We start from the raw sequence: 19,193 nt of genomic DNA on the forward strand, positions 1-19,193 counted from the left end.
AAGCACAAAAATACATTTTAAAATTCATACATTTTAAAATACATTGCAATTAAAATTCATATTTCAAACACATAATTACATTTTAAACAGTTGTGCAAGCTTTAACAAGGAAAACATATAAAATTACTATAAAAATTTTAATTCATATTGGGAGGTAAAGCTCTCCGCCTTATGGACCATGCCCACCCCAGGTATTTTGCTGTTCCCAACACAATAGGCATTTCGGTGGAGGCGCAAATAATTCTCAACCCCTCAACTCCGCTCGATACCCCAAGGTTTCTGCAAACTGGAGCCAACCATACTCTCCTCGGGATTGCATAGGCCTCACACAGAAATAAGAAGTGGGCAATGCTTTCGTTGGGGGCACCACATACCGGGCAATACGAGATGTTAGTACTCCTCCACCTACCCGTCAATGACCTCAAGGGGAGAGAACCTGACCTTAATTGGAAAAATAACTTCCTATCTGTCGGGACAGTTATACTGTCCCAATACTGTTCTAGTACAGGTCTCGTTTTAATTTCCATGAATCTACCCCCCATTGTTTCTGTTTGTGTACCCCTCCAGAGCTTGTCTTCTACATAATCCCAATATATGGCCTTGATGATATTTTTACTTGGGAATACTTCCCCAAACGGGTTTTCCCAGAGGTTAGAGAAACCGAGCTCGGCAAGAACAACCCTGAGCGTCTTCAACCATGTTATTTTATGGAATGTATCTGATTTAACCAGGGCTAGGAACCCATCAGCATAGTGTCGGATCTCTGGGGTCGTCCAAAGCCGTCTCCAATAGAGGATAGGCCTTAGTCGGGCACGGTCACTAACCGATCTCCTCCCTAGGTCAAGGCCAAGCGGTATTAATGGCACACTCTGGGGGAGACCCGTAATTCCCCTCAAAAACCTATTCTCTGATATTTGTAGAGTAGGAAACCTCTCAAAACCCCATAATTCTGCCCCATACAGGGCTGCCCCTAGAGCTTTAGCATCATAAACCATAAGGACCGGTTTTATGGGCCTAGTTTTTGATTTTACTTGCTCTACCCGGAGCGCCCCTGATATCTGCTGGTGTCTCAATACCGCCTTTTCTATATGTCGTGACCAACCTGGCTTACTTGATATCTCTACCCCTAGGTAAGTAAAAACATTTACTACCTCAAGCTCGATGTTATTCAGAGATACCCTTGGTTGAGGTCGGCGCCTTTGTGAAAAAAGCATCAGCTATGTTTTGCTAGCATTGACTTCGAGGCCATGCTCCTTACAAAACATGTCAAATATATATAGGGCACGCTGAAGTCCAGCTGGGGTTTTGGACACAATTAGGGTGTCGTCAGCGAACATCAGGATCGGAACCCTGATGCCCGCTAGCAAAGGTGCATCCACACTTGCATCCAACATCCTATCCACGATACCATTAATGAACAAGGAAAAGAGCAGGGGTGCCATTGCACATCCCTGCCGTACACCCCGCTCGACAGGAAAATTAACAGTAGATTCCCCGTTCCTCCCCCATTGGACCTTGGCAAAATTGCATTCATGGAGACGCATTATTAGAGTTAGCAACTCGAGTGGGACCCCTATCATTTTCAGGACTGCCCATAACTTGCTCCTTGGAGCCAGGTCGAAGGCAGCCCTCAGGTCTACAAATGCGACATATAGGCTGCCTTCGCCAAGGAGTACCGTCCTTCACCGCAACATGGTAAATCGAAATATTTGATCCACCGTGCTGGTTGCACGCCTAAAACCTGCCTGATAAGGGGAAAGGGCGTTGTTCTCGTCTACCCAGTCCATGAGTTTATTGACCACCATCTTCCCCACCACTTTTTGGATGGTGGCAATCAGGCTTATCGGCCTGTAATTGGCCGGGAGTGACCGATCACCTTCCTTATAGATCGGTATAATTATTGCCCCCTTCCATATTTCTGGGACTTTAGCCCCTTTAGCTAGAGCATTTCCCAGCAGGGTCACATACCTAGCCCACTGTACCTTGTCGTTCTTAAATAAGTCAGAGGGGATCCCATCCAAGCCAGGTGCCTTTCCCCCTTGTAGGGTTGAAATTACCATTTCAGCTTCTTTGTTTGAAAACAGGTTTCCATTAAAAAATGCCACTGGGATAGGTTCTAAGGCCACAATATCTCTATTCTCTGCATACTGGGGTTTAAAATACTCGACCCATGATGCCTCATTGACATTATTAGCTGGGTTACTAGGGGTGCCACTCTGCCCCACTTCACAATTTTCCAGAAAAGTCTGGAGTCCCTTGTCCCAGAGGCTTCCAGCAACTCCTCCCAATATTCCTCATCCCACTTTTTCTTTGCCTTGCGTATACTAACATTGTAGCATTTCCTGGCTACACTAATTAAAACCTTATCTCTACTTTTGATTGCCCTACCCAGTTCCAATCTGGCTAACCTACACTGTTTATTGAACCACCTAGCCATTTTAAGTGGGGCTTTTCTATTTACCTTATTCAATCTAATAAAATGTGGTTTTAAAAGGGAAAAAAACGTATTATGTATGGCTGTTGTTGAAGAGGAACCAGGTGTTATAGGGTTTACTATCTCCATGTCGGCAATTGCTTTGTCCACCTCCGAGTTTATATAGTCCATGGATGCCACATTTGCCGACACATTTGGCCATTTAACTCTTCGCATATCATTGGCCATTACAGGTACAACTTCGCTACACGACTCTGGATTATCAGGCGTGACCCTCCACCAGGAGTGGGTGACACAAAGGGGATTATGGTCACTTTCTAATCTACCCTTGACATCCATGTCGCCTACCCCACACCATAAATTAAGGCTACAAATGACATAGTCTATTCTACTTTTACTGTGACCATTGTCAAATGTACAATTGCCTCCCTGGTCTCTCTTTGTCCTTCCATTAAGGGCCCTCAAGCCGTATTCCAAACATAGCGCATTCAGCAGCAATATATCTTTTGTCCACCGTTTAACTGGTACAAGATTTAAGTTTGGGACACCCCATTGGACATCTTCCTCCTGCCCTATCGTATTTTCCGTATTTTCCAACGGTTCGAAGGTCCTATTGAGGTCACCTGCCACAACCACTCTATTTCCCAGGGACTGTGTTTCTAAGAAGGTGGATAGAGCCTCTAGGGTAGCGGAATTCCCAGCATTGGTACCCCTGGCATAAATATTGTATATGTCTATCACACCCCCCTTGTCTAATGACATTCTTAACAATTGTATATCCTTACAACCCAGATCAAGCACTTTTATTTTAACTTGTAGACTTTGCTTGATCCAAACTGTTAGACCTCCCATGGGTCTAATAATTAGTTTAAAAGTATTGCAGTTATGCTGGTTAGGATTATTCCTTTAGTTTATTGGGCACAGTGTAGGATTGTTTTTTTATAATAGGGTTTTGAATGTTGATTCTAAGTAGTGTACTTAATCAATCAATGATTCTTTAATTGTTTTATTTAATTAAAACGTCAACAATTTTATTTTTTTGAAACATACAAGACTCGTTAATTGATCCGTCAGATAAAATATGTAAATGTTAAATCATTTGTAGCAATTCCTTGTAACTAGTCTTGACACAGTTTTCCACCAATGATAATTATTGACAAGTATAGTTAGTCATTTAAAATCAAACAGATTGAATTAATTAGATAAAACAGTGAATCAGCAATTACATAAAGTAAGGATGCTAACAAACTGTCACTAGATAAACAACAGCCTGCCCGAGAGTTCAAATAATAAAAAAAGTAAAGTGCAATGATTCAGCTTAAATTATAAGGCAATAATGATCCGCTAGATAAAGTGCATCAGTGCTAGCATCATACCACAAGATGGACTGCGAGAGCAAAACACTATTGGTCATAATGGTGCAAAAACAATTGCCAATATGTTTATATCATTTTTGTCCCAGTCCATTGACAGAATAGCCGGTGTTCTCTGCTGGCAGCCTGTCAATCCCTTGAGTGTTCCATCTGTGCCATCGTCATGCAGGGCATCTGGTATTCCAAATAATTTTAAGTAACTGCCAGTTCATTTTTTCATGCATTTGCAGGCACTTGTTATATTTTTTTCAGGATTTTGTGTTGTACAGCCTTTTTATGCAGTGACAAAAATATATACAATTTACTGTTCGGTAGAGGATATGCTGGATTGAGACTTTTAATTGTTGCTGCTCTACATGAACTTATGCCTCTGGCATTAAAGCTCTTTTTTAATAAAGAACACGTGATTTGTGTAAGGAGGGGCATATGCAGAACAAATGGATATAATCCTCTTTTTCAGCACCGCAGAGCCTACATATTGTTGGGTCTTTATATTTCCAGGTCAGTTGGCAAGCCAGCGCTGGTAGTTGACCAAAACGAATAGCCATCAAGTTTCTTTTAATTTGAGCCAAGAATGTTAGAGTTCGATATGGGGTAGGGTTCAAGCTATCATAGAAGTTAAGAACCATCCAAGAGTGAGATCAACAGTTACATCTTTTTTTGCCATCCAAAAACGAATGTAATTTTGCAAATGTATTTGCAGCTTGCTTGAAGGTTGAAAAGGCAACTTCTTGTACCAGAGTTCAGTAAGGTTTGCCAGTTTTAGTGAAGTGTAAAGATATTTATGATGTTTGGATTGTTGATCTTTTTCCTGTGCTGACCATTATGAGATATTTAACCCCTCCCCTGCTGATGACGGAACCGCTCCGTCATCAGCTGCGGTGGCGCTGTGCTGATGACGGAGCGGTTCCGTCATGGCCCGGCCGCCGCGCCTGCGCGGCGCGTTCTATTGAGCGGGACAGGCCATGACGAAGGAGGGCCGCCGAGCCCCCTGCCTCCCGCCACCCCAGCCACCAAGGGCCGCCGAGCCCCCTGCCTCCCGCCACCCCAGCCACCAAGGGCCGCCAAGCCCCCTGCCTCCCGCCACCCCAGCCACCAAGGGCCGCCGAGCCCCCTGCCTCCCGCCACCCCAGACACCAAGGGCCGCCGAGCCCCCTGCCTTGCGCCACCCCAGACACCCGAGGACCGCGCCAGATTTTCCCGCCGCCCGGAACCTGCTCAACACCACAGCCCCAGACGTCGCCTTCTTCACGGAAACCTGGATGAACGCCTCCTTAGCGCCTGACATCGCCATCGCCATCCCAGACGGCTACAAGATCATCCGAAGGGACCGCATCAACCACACCGGAGGAGGCATCGCCATCGTCCACAGGAACACCATCTGCATCACGACCAACACCGATGACACCCTCGCAACCGCCGAGCACCTGCACTTCCAAGTCCACATCAACCCCAAGACCACCCTCAGAGGCACCCTCATCTACAGACCCCCTGGACAACGCACACAATTTAGCGAAGACATCGCCGACTTCATTAGCCCACACGCCCTCTGCTCCGCTGACTACATCCTCCTAGGGGACCTCAACTTCCACCTGGAGAACAACAATGACCGCAACACCACCACCCTGCTGGACAACCTCCCCAACCTGGGACTCAAGCAACTGGTGACCACCCCCACCCACTACGCCGGACACACACTCGACCCCGTCTTCTCATCCAGCAAGGACATCGCCTTCAGCCACGCCACCGGACTCCACTGGACAGACCACAGCTGCGTCCACTTCAGCTTCGCAAGGACCACGATCCACCACCACCAGCAACAGGCTGCACGCAGGAACTGGAACAAGATCACAGCCGACCAGCTCGCGTCCTCCCTGAGCATGAACCCTCCCACCAGCACAACGAACCCTAGCCAGGCGGCCACCAACCTCACGAAGTGGATCAGCGACTGCGCAGACGAGCTCGCCCCCCTGAGGACCCCGCCCAGCAGACCCGGCAGCAAGAAAGCCCCATGGTTCACCGACGAACTCAAGAGCTCCAAGAAGAACTGCCGAGCCCTCGAGAGAACCTGGTGCAGAGACCCAACACCGGACAACATGACTGCCCTCAAGCTCGCCACCCGAAAACACCACCAACTCATCCGCGCCACCAAGAAAACTGCATTCAAGGAACGACTGGACAACAACGCACACAACAGCAAAGAACTCTTCAACATCGTCAAAGAGCTCTCCAACCCCAACGCCGGAAACAACGACATCACCCCTTCGCAAGACCTCTGCAACTCCCTCGCCTCCTACTTCCACAACAAGATCGCGGACATACACAACAGCTTCAGCACTCAACCGACGAACACCACGACCGAACCACCGCCCCCCACCACCACCCTCCGCACCTGGACTCCGATCAGCACCGAAGACACCGTCCGCACGATGAACTCCATCCACTCCGGATCTCCGACCGACCCCTGCCCTCACCACGTCTTCAACAAGGCCGACGCTGTCATCGCACCCCACCTGCGGGACATCATCAACACCTCCTTCGACACTGCTACCTTCCCGGAGAGCTGGAAGCACGCCAAACTCAGCGCTCTACTCAAGAAGCCATCGGCTGACCCCACCGACCTCAAAAACTACCGCCCCATCTCGCTGCTCCCGTTTCCTGCTAAAGTCATCGAGAAGACCGTCAACAAGCAGCTGGCCGCCTTCCTCGACCCATCGCAGTCTGGCTTCCGGGCCAACCACTGCACCGAGACCGCTCTGATCGCAGTCACCGATGACATCCGAGCGCTGCTCGACAACGGAGAAACAGCGGCCCTCATCCTCCTCGACCTCTCCGCGGCCTTCGACACTGTCTGCCATCGTACCCTAGTACAACGCCTCAGCAACGTCGGAGTCCAGGAGAAGGCACTGGAGTGGATCATCTCCTTCCTCGCCGGAAGGACACAGAGGGTCTGCCTCCCTCCGTTCAGATCTGAAGCCACCGAAGTCATCTGCGGCGTCCCTCAAGGCTCCTCGCTCAGTCCAACCCTCTTCAACATCTACATGAGCCCCCTCGCAGACATCGCACGCCAGCACCACCTCAACATCATCTCCTATGCCGACGACACCCAGCTGATCCTCTCCCTTACCAACGACCCTGCCACCGCCAGAGCCAACCTTCATGAAGGGATGAAAGAGGTAGCCGAATGGATGAAGAACAGCCGCCTGAAACTGAACTCAGATAAGACGGAAGTCCTCATCCTGGGATCCTCACCCGCCGCTTGGGACGACTCATGGTGGCCCCCCGCCCTAGGCAGCTCACCCAAACCAACAGACCACGCACGCAACCTGGGCTTCATCCTGGACTCCTCCCTCTCCATGACCAGACAAGTCAACGCGGTCTCCTCGTCGTGCTTCAACATCCTGCGCATGCTACGTAAGATCTTCCGGTGGATCCCCACCGAGACCAGGAAGACGGTCACCCAGGCCCTCGTCACCAGCCGTCTGGACTACGGCAACACCCTCTACGCTGGAACCACCGCCAAACTCCAGAAGAGACTCCAGCGGATCCAGAACGCCTCAGCACGACTCATCCTGGACATCCCCCGTCGCAGCCACATCTCCGGACACCTGAGGGATCTGCATTGGCTCCCGGTCAACAAGAGAATCACCTTCCGTGTCCTCACCCACGCACACAAAGCCCTACACAGCCAAGGCCCAGGATACCTCAACAGCCGCCTCAACTTCTACGCTCCCAAACGCGAGCTTCGATCGACCAGCCACGCCCTCGCTGCCGTCCCCCGCATCCGAAGAGCCACCACAGGAGGACGGTCCTTCTCCTACCTGGCCGCCAAGACTTGGAACTCCCTCCCGACCCACCTCCGCCTGACCCCGGACCACCTCGCCTTCAGGAAGCAACTCAAGACCTGGTTGTTCGAACAGTAGCAGATCCCCCCCCAAGCGCCTTGAGACCCTCTGGGTAAGTAGTGTGCTATATAAATGCAATGATTGATTGATTGATTGATTGATTGACGGAACCGCTCCGTCACGAGCACAGCTCAACCGCGGCTGGTGACGGAGTGGTTCTGTCACCAGCATGCGGCTGCCGCGCGGCCGCTCCGCCCTGTTAGCGCTGCGGCGGAATAGCCGCCGCAGCGAAAGGGTTAATAATCTTTCTTGATCTGACCATATCTTGTGCCACCACTTTATTGTGGCATACATCCTCCCCAATATTTGGTGGGTAAGCCCGAACTCTAGTCAAACCTGCATCGTGGAGGCACTTTGGGGAAGGCCCAGCACCCACGTGAAAGGGAGACCGGCAGCCTGTCCAGAAAGGCTACATCCTGCCCACGCATGGTGACCCTTGCATACACCACAGTTAGCAGCAGTTATTACTGTGAGGAGTGGCTTAAAAGAGCAACCATCCATCGTATTTGTGAGTGTGCGAAAAGCAAAAACTAGTGCATTCTCTTTATTGGACATACATTGTTTTTGCTCAGAGAACTTTCCCCTATTGTCTTTACACACAAAGATGTATTTGTAGCTGGTGACCGCCTCTAATGTTTTGTCGTCCAGGTAGATCTTAACTTGGGGCCTGGGTCCAATACTGATGGTCATTCTTTTAGGTTTACTTGTGTTGATTTCATCTTTGTTGGCTTTAAAATAATTTTTCAATACAATGACTAACCTTGGTTGTCCAACTGTTGTTAAACTGAACAGTAGAAAGTAATCAGAGTAGGACAAATGGGATAGATATGGTGAACCCAGGTGCAGTAAATGGGGATTTACCTGATCTATCTTTGGTGTCAGGTCTACCATGAACAGGTTGAAAAGATGTGGGTGCCAACTTGCACCCCTGCTTTAAAACATTTTCTGCTGAAATTTTACTCGAAAGCCCTTGTGTCACATCCCAGCTCAACTTGAACACAAGAATGAGAGTATAGTTGTTTGATAGCTTGTAGCAGCTTATTTGGAATATTTCATTCATTTAGTTTTCTCCATAAGATACCAGGATCTACAAAGTCAAATGCAGCAAAGATTTAGGGGCATATTAGCAAAAAATTGTATATATCACCTCCTATCACTGGATTTTATCGCGGAGATAACGCAGTATTACCAACGTTTATCTCCACGGCGATAAAAAATCCAGCGATAGCGGCGAATCCCATCTTGAACGTGAGATTTCCAGCGATAAAAATCCTATTGCTAAGGAAAATCTTTCTAATAGGCAGGTGGGGACATAGTCGTAGAATCCACATCCCATTGACTATTATGGCTAAGTCAGGTTTTTACCAGGTGTAAAATCCTGGTGCTAATTGCGGGTAGCGTGCTTTTTTTATCGCGTCCCGGGTATTGTTGATAGGCGATAGCTGTGTTAGCGACTGCTTTCAGTCGCTACCAGTTTGGGTACGCCCACTTTGCATGTCATTAGCGATAAATATCGCTGACATGCAAAGCGGGCCCCAAACCAGTCGCTATCGCCTGGAAGCTGTCGCTAACTGCTGTTAGTGCAAGCTTGGTAATTGGGCAATAAAAAAATCACTGCTTTAGCGGTAAAAAGTGCCGCTAAAGCAGCGATACTGCCCTTGCTAATATGCCCCATAATTTTGTAAGTATTCGCTTGCATTTATCTGCAATCAGGGAAGCTGCTAAGTTGTTCATTATTGTACCAAGTCCGCTCCTGAATCCTATCTGGTTTACTGGTCCCACGTTGTTCTTTTTGGACCAGTCAGTGAGGTCTGACAGAATTAAAGATGCGTACTACTTTTGTGACCATAAATGCAATGAGCCTGTAACTTGCTCAAGTGGATCTATCCCTCCCTTAAAAACCAGGTTCCCCTTAGAACCATGCCAGCTCTCCAGAATGGGGCCTGTTAATTGGACCTCATTATGTAATGTACTTAACTTGTTTGCCCAAAGCTGAGGGTCCTGTTTAAAGATGGCTTGTGAGATGTGATTTGACTCTCGGGTTCCATCACGCCGCCCTGCAGATAACTTTTTTAGCCTCATTCGACAAGTATGGCTGTTGTTCAAACTCAGGGATTCTTGTTTGCGTAACTTCAGATGTATGAGGCACATTTTTACATGTCATTTGGGTTATCTATGTCATTTGTCATAGTTATTTCACGTTTCTGGTTAGTTTCTTCAAACGTCAGTATCTCAGTTTTTTTCTATTTGTCCTTTTCCTTTGCTGCAATAGTTTCTCCCAGTTCTTTGGAATGAGCTCCACTGACAAACATTTCCAGCAGGTACACAACCCATGCTTCCTCAGCCCTGTTTGAGTTGTTTTTCACGTTAACTGGGCTATCAAGCCCATTTATAGTCTCACAGGAAGTCCTGAAGTTGGTCTGCTTTGAATTGTTTATTAACTTTGCCCAAAATGCATCTGTCTTCGATTTTCTATCTTCCCAGAGCTGCTGTATATATTGCTGTCTCAATACTTTTACCTTTTCCCATGGGTAGGATTGACTTTTCATTTTTGTCTAATTTCCCGTTAACCTACTTAGCTCCTTTTTTAAAGTTTTGCAAGTAAAAGAAAGTCCTCTGTACCCTTTCTGACTGCCATGTGTTGTTATTGACAGGGCCTGAGTGTGTTAACATGCTAATAGTAAATGTCTTCCAGGTTTCCATCAGATTGCTTGAGGTCATGATACTGATCTCCAGTAAATCTTTAGCTAAATGAGACAGGCTGGCTATTGTGTTTGGGTGGTATCACATTTAATACTCTCATGCCTAAAAATTCCTTGGTTGACATTAGCTTTTGAACTTTAACATCATGAGGTTTCAATGTGGGGCTTGAATTGTGTTGCTCATTCCAGTATGAATTCTCTGCTGTTAGTTTTTCATCTTCATCTGGGGTGTAGATTAAATTAGAATTGAAATTCCCTGTCAGGATTATCTCGCAAGATGGATTTTTAAACCAAAATTCTCTTATTCTGGAAACTAACATTGCATAGAATGCTTGCTTTTTCTTTGAGTTGGGGTGTACATTAACGTTGAAAAGCAAAAATAGGCTTTGTATTGGGATTATTCCACTTACAGAATTTATTTATTTGTAAGCTGGGATCCATAGAAGGAAGCTATTAATAAATTATGATTAAAGTTAGCGACACATATAGTGCAAGACCACCTTTTGGTCTCCCGTAGCGCTGTGATTTTAAGGCCTTAATTTGAAAATGTGTGTAGCCTTCTACTGCCAATGATTCCATTGACCAAGTCTCTTGTAGTGTGATCATTTCAAATTTTTCCCATTCCTTTGGGGGGGGATACCATCTTGTAATAAGGTTTTGGTCGCTGCGATGTTCCATTAGAGGAGGTATAATACCTCTCCCAGGGCACCTGTTGTCTGGCAATAGGGCAGTCTTTCTTTGCTAGGAGCATTTAATGCTGAAGATATCCAGTTTCACTGATGTGGATTGTAATAATTCATCTGTTTTGTTTCAGTTTTCACAGCCCGATTGCAGGACATATGTCCTCATGTATTCTGCAAAACTGAGTAAACCGGTACTGTTTCTGGGACAGCTTTTTTCCAGGTGTTCTGCAGCAAAAGAAGGGTGTTGAAATAATCCAGTCAAATTAATAAAGAAATGTCTTGGTTTATTAGCAGCACGAATGACATCCATCAATATCCAAGTTTAGCCTGTACTGAGCTCTAACAGCAAAAGTCCTAGCTAGCAAACTCTAGAATTAAGAACATTCTTGAAGATAAACATGTCTCATGCACTGGCATGCGACCACAGCAATACATTTAAAAAGAGATGTAATGAACAAGAATATAACACATCTCCCTCATTACAAAAAACAATAACATTTTAAAAAAATAACTTAAAGCATAAAGCTAAATAACATATCTTTTAGGCATGAAGATTAAGTCTTTTAAGCATAAAGTCAATTAGCATATCTTTTAGGCATATTGATGACACGTTTGGTATCTTTCACTCTATGAGCAATAGAATCATTTCCAAGCAACTCACTTTGCTTATCAGATGGATTTCTCTCATTACGCATGGCAGTACATTTTGCTAATTTCTTAATGTTCCAAAATTTGCCATCTTGTGTCATGACACTATTGGAGAATACTTTTCTGACCTGAATAGGATCACTAAATTTATTAGACCCTTTGGATAACAAACCTGGTCTAAGGATTCTCATCCACTCTCCTACCTGAAATTCTTGAGATTTTGTGTTCCATTTTCTGTCATACCACACCTTAGTTCTAAATTGCTTATTCTCCACATGTCTGGCAACATCATCCATATTATCCTTATTCACTAAAAACTGATTGCATTTCTCCTTTAACCACCATGGTAACATCCTTGATGCTGGATTACGGCCTTTGAACAACTTAAAAGGACTCACCTCAGTGGTAGTGTGGGGCGTAATGCGGTAAGTCCACAGCCGCTCCCTCAAAGCACTTACCCAATATACTCCAGATTTTACTGATTCCACCACAACATTCTTCAAAACTTGATTAAACCTTTCAACTTGGCCATTCTCATGTGGCTCGTATAATGAAGTTAACCTGTGAACAATGTTACAGTTCTTAAGAAATTTGGCCATTTCACTAGAGGTCAATTGAACACCATTGTCAGAAACCATAACCGAAGGACATCCTTCTCTAGTATTTTTTGGAAACACACCCTTACCCGATAATGTATGTCCCAAATATTCAACTGATTCTTGAAAAAGTTTGCACTTATGTGCTTTCACTGTTAATCCATTATTCTGTAGTCTCTTACATACCTCTTGCAAATGATGTTCATGTTCGTTCGTATTTTTTGAAAAAAACAATATATCATCCTGAAAACATTTTACATATGTATCTATATCTCTAAATATATGAAACATGACCCTTTGAAAAACAGATGCAGCAGACGCTAGTCCAAAAGGCATGCGTACATATTGAAAAAGACCTTGAGGCGTTATAAATGCTGTAAGTTTTCTAGAATCTTCTGTTAATTCGATCTGATAGTAGGCAGATCTTAAGTCTAATGTAGAGAAAATGTTTGCACCATCAACAAGTGACACTAACTCATTTATATTTGGCAACGGATGGCAATCAATAACTATGTTGGAATTTAACGCTCTCAGGTCAACATACAATCTTAACTTTTGATCCGGTTTTTCTTACTAAAACTATGGGAGAAACCTACTCTGAGGACTCTATGGGTTCAATAATCCCCTCCTTCAATAAATCATCTAACATGGTCTTGAGTTCTTCTCTTATGTTAATGGGAACTCCCCTGAGTTTTTGAATGACAGGTGTATGATCCTTTTTTAATATAATATTGTGTGAAAAATTCTTAAGTTTTCCTAACTTTTCACAGAAAACTGAATCAAAATGCTTGCTAAGATCACATCCTTTACCGCTTAATATGGCGTTATTGGATAGTTCAACTACAGAAATAGTGTTCATCAGGCTATCATCACACAGGGATACAGGTTCGTTTGCCCTGGGGTTCAATATGATACCTAACTTCCATTGGTCAAACCATCTCAACACATTGATACCTTTGATGAAAATGTATAACTTAATATTGGCTTTCCTGTTCTTAAACTGAATTTCAACTTGGAAAAATCCAATCATTTCAATCTTTGTACCAGAAAAATTAACAGCAGAAATATCAGACTCATTAATATTACCTAACTTTTTTGAATGAGAAAAAGTACTTTCAAAAAAATCCTGAGTAATTGTGGTCCATTGAGATCCTGAATCTACCATAAGGTATAAATCAATTTCGCAAATTGTAAAAATACATTTTGGAGAATTACGTTGTAAATCGGATTGGTTATCTATAATTGAAACTACAAAACCAGATTCATTGCTAGATTCACCAATAGATTCACTACTCCTACAGTTGCTTACACTTTCTTCAGAAATAATAGATACAGCTCCCTTATTTTGTACTGGAGGACGTCTGTCCCTGCATATGTTACTAAAATGTCGAATCCTTTTGCAAAAATTGCATTCCCTTTTTAAAGCTGGACAACCTGAAAAAGAAGCAATGTGAAATTTATTACCACATCTGAAACACATTCCTTGAAAGTTCTGGTGGAAGGAGTCATTTCTCCTTTGAAATGAAAATTGTTTTGTCCTATTGAAAGAGGATTCTTGTTTAGTTCCTTGTTTATGCTTTACTACACAAACTTCCTCCTCAATATGTTTCTTTTCTGTGTTGTTTTTTACAGTGTTCATCCATAAATCAGATTGTTCTTGTGCCTTAGCTATAGCAATGGTTTCAGCTAAATGAGGATCACCCATAATCCATAGTTTATCTTGAGTTTTTTTACACTTAGTATGAACAATAATCTGATCTTGTATCCTTTCATCTGTAATGGTACCAAAATTACAATGTAAACTTAAGGATCTTAGTGAAGTTAAAAAATCCTCAAAAGATTCGTCTTCTTTCTGTTTCCTGGTATAAAATGTAAAACGTTTAAGTGCAATGCTTAAATTAGGTTTAAATCTTTTTTCAAGTCTTGCAAGAGCTTCAGTATAAGGATTTAAATTATCTCCACCAGCTTTATTGCTAGAAGTAATTTGGGGCAAAGATCTAAACATTTCTTGTCCTTCTGAGCCCAGACAATGGAGAAGAATACTTTTTTTTCTTTCTGAACCCATCCTCTCACCATCAATAGCTCTCATGTAATTCACAAACTCTTCTTTCCACCTTGTCCATGGCATGGGTGGATCACCTTTTACTTGTAAAAATTTGGTGGGAGGATCAAATTGCATACTGCTTGTAAAAGTGATAAAATATATAAAAATAAATGGCACTCTTTTTTTTAAATTGTTTTGTATAAAGTAGCTGATGGAATAAAAATGCACAAAAAAATGAAAGTCTTTTTCTTGAATTGGAATTACAGTAAAACGAATAAATGGAAATTTTAACTTGTTGAGGTAATGCAGCAATCGTTGAAAATTGAAAATAAATGAAAACGCTTACTTCCGCTTTAAAGTTTGATAAATATGTATGTATGTATGTGTTTTGTAAAGCGCACTGCTACCCTGAGGCGTTGTGGCGCTGTAGACCGCTGGGGGAACCCGTCCTGGCTATCCCTGTGAGATGGTCCCTACTGGGTATCTCCAAGGTGAAACCAGGCATCCCCGGCGAATGTGGGGGGCCGTTGTAGAGATGAGGCAAGCTAATGCCCAGAGTTGCCGAGTGTGATCCCAGGTTAGAGTCGGCACAGAGGCGAGAATTATCGAGTCCGCTGACCCAGGGTCACAAATATGCTGAATTGAAACGGATGTCTCCGTGAACTCCACTGCGTAACTATGGTAACTGAATATTTTTACCAACAAAATGGCTGCCAGACGTATTACGCCGTGCGTGATAAGCGTCTTCGCGCAAGCGCATAACCAGCGTAGATTTGCTGACATCATTGAGAGCTGCGAGACGAGAGTTCCAGGAATCAAGTAAGACGTGAGCTCTTTTCTTAAAACTAAACAATGCTCGCGCAAAATACACAGGACGGAGGGGGCACATGAGGGCCCTGTGGAGCCCCCTTTGTTTCTCCACAGCCAGCCTGTTCCTGGCGGGGCTCCAGTCATGAAATGCTAGCTGTAGACAAACTCAGAATATGCGGAGCGGCACCGCTCAACATATTGCGTTGTGGTGCAACTGCGCCACCACCAGGGAATGACTGTTCCCTGGCGCAGCCGGTGGTCCACTGCCGATATGGCTTTGAAGTCATAATCAGCAAAATGGTGGACTGGTGCGCCACCGCGAGTCTGGCGGTCGCATGTCGCCAGACTCATAATCAGGCCCTAATTACATCTTCTGTGTGCTATTTACTATTGTAGTGTTCTACACTGGTGAAAGCTGTGGTATAGGACGTTCTGTTTTAAGTTGGCGGGGAGTTCGTTTGGCTGTCTATTGTTTGCAAGACTTGGTTGCGAAGACCCCTGGCTTTGTTCTCAGTCTGCGCGGGAGATTCATAGGCGGGATTACTTTCAAGACTCTGGTTTGCTCTTTTTTTATTTGATTGTTTTACTATATCCTGGACAGTAGTTAAAGGTTTTCGTCTAGTGCCCTCCCCAGTTTTATTTAACGTCTGTAGTTGGGTACTAGTAGTAGCCATAGGTTGATTGTATTGCCCTGTTCTGGCTTTTTCTCAATGAGTCCGGTGCTTCAGGGGCTGTGAGGGTCTCTTCTGTTACTTTGTCCATGTGAATGTCAGTTGATCTTTTTATGTTGGTTGCTTCACCTCTGCCCTGTTTTTAAGCAAATGTCGGATATGATCTGATTGGTTCTCCTTTTGTTACTGTTGGTATTCATTCCTGGCCTTCTTGGCACATTTTCTTTGCCTTTATGTTTGATTGAGAACTGCAGTCTTGTTTTGACTTACTCCACTTGATGATGACAGTTGAAAGGGTTGCAATTAGTCTTCTTTCTCTTCATGTTTGTTGATTTTTCTTGTTTTTGTCATAAGGCGTACATGTGCATGTTGTTCCAAGTGTTCTACAATCGGCTTTAGTATCTGCTTACCTGGGTCTCTTATTTGAGTAGATGAGGTGGATTCATCAGTTGAAGGTGATTTTTTCAGTTCTAAGATGCTTGTCAAGCTAGCAGGAAGGCTGAAAAGCTTATCAATTATTAGATCTCAAGAGCAATTTGTTTATAAAGACAAATGGATTTCTTGAACCTTGATTAGGAAATGTTTTAAGTTTTCCAATTTTGAGTTAATACCAATAAGTAAAGCTACCAAATGAATAAGGTCAGTCTGAATGTCCAGCTTGTCCAATTGCAGGTCAAGCGCATCCGTTGAAGCTTGTAAAGCAGTTAGCAGTGAGGCATAAAAGCCTGAAAGATTCTCAACTTCAGGCTTGAGGTCCCATGAGACTGATTCATTACTGCAATCTGTTGACCCATGTGTGTTCATTCTATTACAATGTTGAGAGTTGTTAAATGAGCTTCCTAGGAGCTTTAGGGGGGGTTGGAGAGGTCTGCTGCGCAGATTTTTGTGTTTCTGAGTTGTTCTTGCTTGGCTTGTAATGATGTACATGTTACATTCATTGCATGTCACTTAGGTCCTTTACTCGAATTATCCAAATTGATTGTCTTAGATTCCATGGCTTGTACTACGCCCATGTTATTAGATATTGAGATTGAGGGCAGCCAAGAGTTGTCTTCCCCCTCTGGATGGCCGGGAGAAATACAATAGACTTCCTGTGGCCTTTTGTGATTTGGGCTGATTTTGACTGTAGGCCTGGTGGTTGAATGAGAGTGATTTGGAGCATGAACCTAAACTTCATAAAATAATATATAAAATCAGGTAAGTTAAAAACATTATTCAAAAGGTGCACATAGTTTGGCGGGCTCGCACAGCAATTTTCAAAAAAGTGCCTACTCGAAAGGTCAATTGATCGTCAGAAGGAGAATAGATCTATATGCGATTTCGAAGAGAGAGGGTGAATTATTTTTTAAAGTAGGCTATTAAGAGCCATTTAGCATATTTTATAAAAAACTTATAGAAAATATAGTATGGATTGCCCGCTCTGGCCATCACACGGGCAGGTGAGGAGATTGAGATTGTCCTGGAAGCCGAGGGGGAAGCAAATAAAAAATGTCACAGTGCCCACTCTTAAGCGGAAAAGAAGTTCCCTCTCCCGCCGACCGATGGGTTTTGTAAGGTAGCTAGCCAGCTGATAAGGAGTGTGTTTGATTGACATAAAAGCAGCTACAGTTGGTTTCTTCAATTCCCTGGCTAGTCTTGCCCACCCCCCAAAAAAAGATAGAGGGTTTTAAAATACATTTCACATCTGTTCCTCTAGACGCAAGAATACAGAATAGATGGAAGCACAAGAACAATCAATGTAGATGTAGTGGACAATGTCATTGAAAATAACGTGGACGTGTGCACCAAAGATACTGCACCTGAGCTCGACATGGCTGAAGTGCTCCTCAGGATGCGACAATGACACCAGTCCAGAGTAAATACGAGGAGGATCTCCCCACTCAGGAAGAGATTATCTTTTACCCACCGTATGAAGATGTCTACGACTTTGAGGTCATTCCTGTGTAGGAAAACCCCGCAAAGCACTGTTAGGCAATGAGGTACCACTCCTCAGCAACACAAAATCGTAAACAAAGATGCGGTGCCAATAAAACCGATCTGCTAGTTCACGCACTGCGGGAACCCGAATGGCTGTCTCGAGGAGCAAAATAAAAACTGCAGCCTTGCACAAGTATCCACTTGGCAGTGTCACCATTGGAGAAGGTTTTGGGTATGATCATTTCTGTGCAAGTGGACCTTCTCGCAAGCTTTGAGGCCTCATGATAAGACAAGTCCCACTGCCTTCAGTCTAGACTTGACCCTCTCCAGGACATTTAGGGGCTCATTAGCATTGCGGGCGGATTGCCACTGCCGGGCCGGTGGTGGCCACCGCCCGCCAAATGCCCATGTTGTACCCCCTTCCATATTAGCATGGCGAGGGGCACAGCGGCAGACAGAAAGACCATCTGCCGCTTGTACGCTGGTCGGATTGCCAACCGGGCAGAAAAGGGAGCTAATATGGTGGCATCCATATTAGCATGGGCAACCTGAAAGGCTTTTCCATGGCAGCGATGGCCCCATGGAAAGGGCGAGCAAAGAAAAACCAAAGGGGATGATGGACGGAGCGTTGACAATACAAACACTCACCCCCAGTCAACTGATCTGGGTTTAATCCATCACCGTTCTTTAGCTCACTCCGCCACCCCACTTCAGACATGGCCATATGCAAATCAGTCTGACCCTGTGCCTCATGGGAACAGTCCAGCCCGAACTGCCAAGCCATGTCTTCCCTGGACCGAAATCAAGCTTCCAAGGATCGGTTTCTGGCATTACAGCCGTCTTCGGCCGGGCTTGCTTAAATCCAGTGGCAAAGTAAGCAAGGGACTCACGTCTGAGCATACCCTGCCAACTTAGGGCGAACAAAGAAAAACCAAAGGGGATGATGGACGGAGCGTTGACAATACAAACACTCACCCACAGTCAACTGATCTGGGTTTAATCCATTACCGTTCTTTAGCTCACTCCGCCACCCCAGTTCAAACATGGCCATATGCAAATCAGTCTGACCCTGTGCCTCATGGGAACAGTCCAGCCCGAACTGCCAAGCCATGTCTTCCCTGGACCGGAATCAAGCTTTCCAGGACCGGTTTCTGGCATTACAGCCATCTTCAGCCGGGCTTGCTTTAATCCAGTGGTAAAGTGAGCATGGGACTCACATCTGATCATACCCTGCCAACTTAGGGCGAACAAAGAAAAACCAAAGGGGATGCTCAGGCGTGAGTCCCTTGCTCACTAGGCCACTGGATTCAAGATAGCCTGGCTGATGAGGATTATGAATCCGAAACTGGTCCCAGGATGCTTGTTTACGGTCCAGGGAAGACATGGCTTTGCAGTTCGGGCTGGACTGTT

Source organism: Lissotriton vulgaris, chromosome 8 (assembly GCF_964263255.1).
Source record: "Lissotriton vulgaris chromosome 8, aLisVul1.2, whole genome shotgun sequence".
NCBI lineage: Eukaryota > Metazoa > Chordata > Amphibia > Caudata > Salamandridae > Lissotriton > Lissotriton vulgaris.